This window comes from Pleuronectes platessa, chromosome 18, assembly GCF_947347685.1.
Source record: "Pleuronectes platessa chromosome 18, fPlePla1.1, whole genome shotgun sequence".
Lineage (NCBI taxonomy): Eukaryota > Metazoa > Chordata > Actinopteri > Pleuronectiformes > Pleuronectidae > Pleuronectes > Pleuronectes platessa.
Window position 1 is genome coordinate 7148367 of NC_070643.1, and position 6000 is coordinate 7154366.

General features: G+C 44.0%; 1 protein-coding gene across 7 annotated transcripts in view; it reads left to right on the top strand.

Moving 5' to 3' along the window:
* nrsn1l (neurensin 1-like) overlaps positions 1–6000 on the top strand; it is a 104363-nt gene that overhangs the window by 40183 nt on the left and 58180 nt on the right. The window contains exons 3-4 of one of the 7 annotated variants that reach the window (XM_053447284.1): positions 2066–2169; positions 2613–2736. The exons of the other annotated variants lie outside the window; for them this stretch is intronic. The gene's annotated coding sequence lies outside the window, so the exon portion shown is untranslated. The remainder of the gene's footprint in view (positions 1–2065; positions 2170–2612; positions 2737–6000) is intronic. 7 annotated transcript variants of the gene reach the window in all.

The following is a 6000-nucleotide window of genomic DNA, read 5'->3' on the forward strand; positions in this document are numbered from 1 at the left end:
TTTTATTAGATTGTATGAAAGTTTTTTGTTGTTGTTTTAGCTAAACCTCATTCAGCTTGTTGCTTACCCAGCCAATGATAGTCAGTTGCTAAATGATGGACAGAACTTAAAGGGACACAAGCTCTCAGCTCTATGCTCTCGCCCGAGGGGCACGTGAAAACATCCGTGAGAACTCGTGATGCCTGGGAACAATGGTGTAAATGACGCTGTGTCGAGTTGAATCTAAATGTCGGGGCTTACAGACACTTGGATGACATCATAGGAGCAGTTTGGAGGCCTTTTCTGTTGTTTGTTTAGGTTTGAAGAAGTGTTCCCCAGTCACTTCAATTGTATTGGATTTGGCTACAATGCTGTTTACCTCTGAAACTCCCAAAGTGTTTTGTGGACTCAAACACTTCACCCACCCCTCCATCAGCGTAGTGATGAGTATATAATGAATGCAATTTCATTTTTGGGTGAACTATCCCTTTAAAAAGTACAACTGAAGTGGCAATATACCACAGTTATCCGTCATGTGTCCATTCTGGCTGCAGAAGCAGCTGAAAAGTTGAGCTTTAGGAATTTTATTGGAGCATTTTCTTTACTTGAGGTCTACAGTTTACAGTTTCACAGGCTGCTCTGCTCTAAGGAAATGATGAAGAATGCCTGGAACATGGAAGAAGGAAAGAATAAATCCAGAAATGTCAGTATCAGCCTTGAAATCCCTTAAAGGTCAAACCCGAGCAGAGTTAGATCTTGTGAAATCAAACATGCTGTTCGGCCTTGCCGAGAGAGGAAAAGGGGAGCAGTGCGAGGGAGGGAGGAGGGTTTTGAAGGTGTTATGTTGCAGTGTGGTGCCAGGGGAGCTGTGAGGCTTGGCAAAGAGGTGTGTGTTCACATCCCCAGTCTCCCTACTGCTGCTGGAGAGGGAGGGAGGGAAGGAGCGCCAGGGGAAGGAGGGTGAGATGAATGGAAAGACAGTAGGCGGGGAGGCCACGGAGAGATACGCCAGGGACAATTTACCCATCCATCACACTCCAGCGTTAATCAAAAACTAAATCCGTGGCTTGGTAGCAGAAGGATTCCTCGGCACCTCAGGTTCATCGTGTTGTTACGTGCGCTCATCTCCAAAATGACAGCTTCTCAAAACATTCTCATCCCAGGTGTAAATACACCACACTGATCTGTCCTGCTGGAGCTGTACGCTGCAGCTGACCAGATGTGGCTGCAGGATATGTGAGATTCAGTTTTTGCAGCTCTGCCCCAAGTGGGAGGATCGCAGATGCTTGAAAAAACACAATCTTGCAACCACGGGACCACAAGAACATGCACACCATACTTAGACACTTAGAGCACCTATTCCAAGCCTGCATCCTAGATATTATGTTTATATGTAAATAATTATTCACTTTTGTTTTTACTTACTAAACTGTTGTACATGTGAAACCATGTAAGAGTATCACCAACGGACCAGTAAGTCGCCGATATGCTGTTGGGTCTCAAACTGGGCTGTATAAATTCTTCCATTCAGCAAAATCATAACTAGTGCAGTGTCAGTCCTGTGCTCCTTGTTTTCAGGAATAATTCCTTGTCATTAGTGAGTCCTGCTCACACAGTTCTACAATATACTGTCACTTTTTGTTGTTTGTGTGCTGGACGTTGTGAGCAGAGCTTGTTATAAACAGTCTATAATACAGAGTGAAGTCAGAAAACTTTGCGTTCATCCCACCTGGTTTATCTGCAGGGTAGATTTTATGTCAATATATTTTTTCATAAAGTAAGCTTAATTTGCTTTTTAACTGGACAAGTGTGTGGCTTATTTATACGTTTGAATGACTGCCCAAGTTAACACCTCTTCAAAAATAATAGCTCTAAAGTATTGCAGTAAAAAAAAGGGAATGGTTTGCTTTTTTAGATGACCAGATTGAAGGTGTTTGTATTGTATGTATGTATTAGAAGTATGTATGAACTAAGTATGAATGATAGGGCATAAATGGTAATCATGGTTATTTTGATCAATATTGAGATCATGATTATTTACGATTATTCGTTGCTTTTAAGGACAAAATATGTTTCCTGCACACAGATATTTAAACAACAGAGCACTGCCTTCACTCCAATGTTGTGCTACATTCCTGCTATTGCACACAATCTGGGTTTGGGCTTCTGAGGTTCTGCTGAATTTTAAGGGTGAGTCAAGTCTCTAAAGCTTTGTTGGAGACAATCCCCATTTGTAGAAGATCCAGAGGAGCTTTGTGTGCAGATCATGTGAGGGTGTTTTAGATGGGCAGAGCAAAGTAAGAGAAATCAGAGAGCAACAAACCCCTTTGGCTTTCCCTGTTGATTTTATACATGAGCGACCCTCATTACCGCAGAGGGCCAGCTCCTCGGCAGGAGTGTGTTCCTGTGTAGGTGGGCCCCATCCTGTCATCATCATTTAATTTTTTTCCTGTTGGCTGCAAAGACTAAATGTCAAAGCCTTTTCATTCTGCTTTTGCATACCGACATCATCTACCAAGAAAGACTGATGGAAGCACAAAAAGTCCTGGAAATGTTTCATTAATAAGAGTTTACTGCTTCAAATTATGTTTTTATATATTTGTTCATTACTTACCTCCAAATGTGTTTGACAGAATGTTGCGAAAGCCAATCAACGTTGAGAATAAGACCCACTGGAGACAGATCCTGAGCTAGCAGGTCATCAAACCTGCCACCGGTCACATGATGGCTCTGTCTTCTCTGGTATTTCCACAACAGGTAAAAAGCAGAATTAGTGGTTACAGTGGTCCTTGTGCGAATATTCACGGGTTGTGTTTACTCAGAAAACACAGGGATGAAACTACAAGTTACGCAGCTTGAAATATCTCCTTGCTTTCGATGTGAATGCAGCATTTGGCTTTGCACTGTGCCTTAGTTAAATATTGCAAAATTACTATCACCCTGTCTCGCTGGTAAGCTTTCCATCCGAATGTGATGCAAACTTTAACCAAATTTTCACAAAGCTGGCACAAGACAATAACCCGTGTTTCCATCTGCTGCAACCTCATCATCATTAGGAGTTGGTTGCATTGAGACAAACAGCTGATGGAGCTATTTATTCAGCCATGATGATGCCATGAAACCCACTGCAGAGGAAAGGGTCCCCCACAGAGGATTAGTGACAATCTCTCCCCAACCTGAACTGACCAGTATTTAGTTACATAAGCATTAATATAGAGATCTGCCCACCTGCTGACTGTAAATCCAATATTCCCTCCTTTAGTCTGTATTTGGTCTTAAAAAACTCTGTCCTGTAGCTTGTATCATATCCTCAACTATGTCCACCGACCTGTTGCAGGCTGTGTGACCTGCCACTTGGCTCTAATCAGGTAAAGCAGATTATGTTCATGTTTGAGGGGCACATGTCTGGGTCAGTTGCGGTGGACATTCTCCAGAGTTTCTCCTGCCAGTCCGCTTGTCAAAGCTCAGGATAATGTGCACGTTAGCCCATGTGGCACTACAGCAGGAAATTGTCTGGAGGATTCACCGCGAGCGAGTGGGCACATTGATGATGTTTTATAACGCGGGAAACTGTATAAAACCCAAAAAGGGTGCATGTATGTCAGGAATATATAGAGAATTACACCATGACATTCGAGAGCGTCTGGTGATGAGGGCTGGAGCCTTTTGTGAAGTACTGTAAACAAAAGCCTGTGATCTCTGCAGCAGAAGTTACATGTTATTTCCTGCGTCCTGTATTGTCCGGAGTTCATGTCTGAAAGCGGCTTATGAGAGCAGGGAGAGTGAATGAAAGGTGAAAGTGAAGGAAAAGTTTGAAGGTTTACCTAAACTTTGATTAAAAACTGCTAGAATTAAGGTAGTTTTATTACCTGTGTGCTTTATATTCACACTTTTTCTGGTAGATTGAGTCGGTCATACACTTAAATGCACACTGCAAATGTCATATTCTGCTGTGAAAATCTGTTTTCTAACATGTCCGGCTTATCGTCCCTCTACAAAGCTGAGGCAGAGGCAGCATCCAGCATGGCAGGATCGATGAGGAAGCCTGTTGCTTTGAATCAACCATCACAAAAGTTGAAAAAAAACGTGAAGTGTGACAAAGTGGGACACTACCGGGCTTATGTTGTTGATTTGATGTGTGAAGTGGTGTAGAACGTGTAGCCTCCACTTCACCAGCTCTGCTCTGAACACATTTCACTGGCACCATCAACCAGGTGCAACCAGACAAGGTGACAAACACGCCGGCTTCTGGGTGTAATATTACCACACTACGCATAAGAGTATGGTGTAGAACATAAACAGGGAACTCATGTTTGGAGCCAGTAACAGCAGGCAAAAACAAAACACATCACTCTAGTCGAGACCAAAAAGTTGTTTGTACGAAACATATTTTCATCACAAGACACATTAAGATGAATATATTTGTAGTGCACTTATAAAAGCATGCAGTTGTCTGCAAGTAAACACAAACACACACACACACACACCCTTAAGTGCTGAAGCGTAAAGCAAACCCAACACCCACAGGCTCCTGTTACTGTGGTGTAAAGTCAGTTAAGGTCATCAGGAGCATTCTATGAATACAAACTATTTCAGATGAAGTTTTTATGACACAAGGCCGTGGCTGAACCAGTGATTATTCCAACATCTCTTTGTTGGAACATTTAATTAGTCTCTCCATCCCGTGTGTACACTTAAACAAAAAGCATTGATCATGAGCGATCAATAGAATGTTGCCCCGGAGATCTAAGCGTTTGAACACTCGTGAACATTTGAACGTTGTTGTTGCAACGTTCCGTTCCTCTTCTCGAATCCCCCCCCGCCCCCCACCCCCCTCGCGCCCACCCCCTCTCGTTTGTGCTGTGCCCCGGAGCAAGGGAGGGTGGAAGCGGGAGCGATAGAGGTTGAGGGGTGAGTCTAGGTGAGACGAGGAGGGGGAAAGGAGGGTGATGACACCGCAGTGAAACTGAAGGTGTCGGGGCGGAGGACCGGCGCTCTGTGGTTTGGGATTGCAGCTGATGTGAAGCGCGATCTGTCTGTCACTTTGACTCACCGTCAACAGTCTTTGCCCCCGTTAGCAACCTCACCTGTTGCCGGGATCTGGCCTGTGGCGCTGGTGAAAAAGTGGCGCAGACAGTTTGGTGTCATGTCGTCCGGGGGCTCGCCTCATTGTCTCCTGGCAGCACGGGCACGCCTCCTGTTCGGTTCGGGCTGGGATGACTCCACCGGTCGCCAGCAGGTGTGCATGCACATGGCATCTCCTCCTCTCAGAGCATTACTCTCTGCTGACCAGCTGCCCTCGTGTTCATGAAAGGATGTTGTCCAATTTAAATGCTAATTTCCTCACGGCAGGGGAGTCAGTACTTGTGTAACATGAGCTTTACAATGGAAAATAATATACAGTTGGTTCCATAAAACCCTTTTTGATACAGGAGGTTTTATTGTGTTGCTTTTAGTAGATCGTATAATACATGACAGTGACTGTTGTGGAGCCTGGATGTGTCAGGAAGAAGAACAACATTCTAACACAACTTCAGATGAATGATGTGGAGGAGTGAATGGGTTCATGATTCTCGATCTTGAAAACTGTTATCGAATTAGAGATCACCCTTGATCTGCTCCGGTAGAAAGTGGTGAGATTGAAATATCTGAATACAGCAGTGCATCAACATTTTTAAATGTGACAGATGTCAATGCAGTTACTCACTACAGCAGAAAACACGGCACAGTTAAACTCACAGCCTTTATATTCTGCCGCTGCATTCCTCCCTTGTATCCAGTAATTACATCACAGTTGTGCGACCGTGGACAAGAACTTAACTCTGTAAAAATGAAATGTGAAGATGCAGCCCGGGAATGCACTGAAGGGACTTTCTCATTGAGTTTAGTTCCTGGTTTCCTCATTCCTGGAACTGTTGCTTGTGAAGGGACATAGGATTAGATTATCCTCGGCCACGGGCAACTTTAATATCTTATTTTCCACTGAATCAGGCTGCACAGTGGTTGACAGTGTGTGCAGCT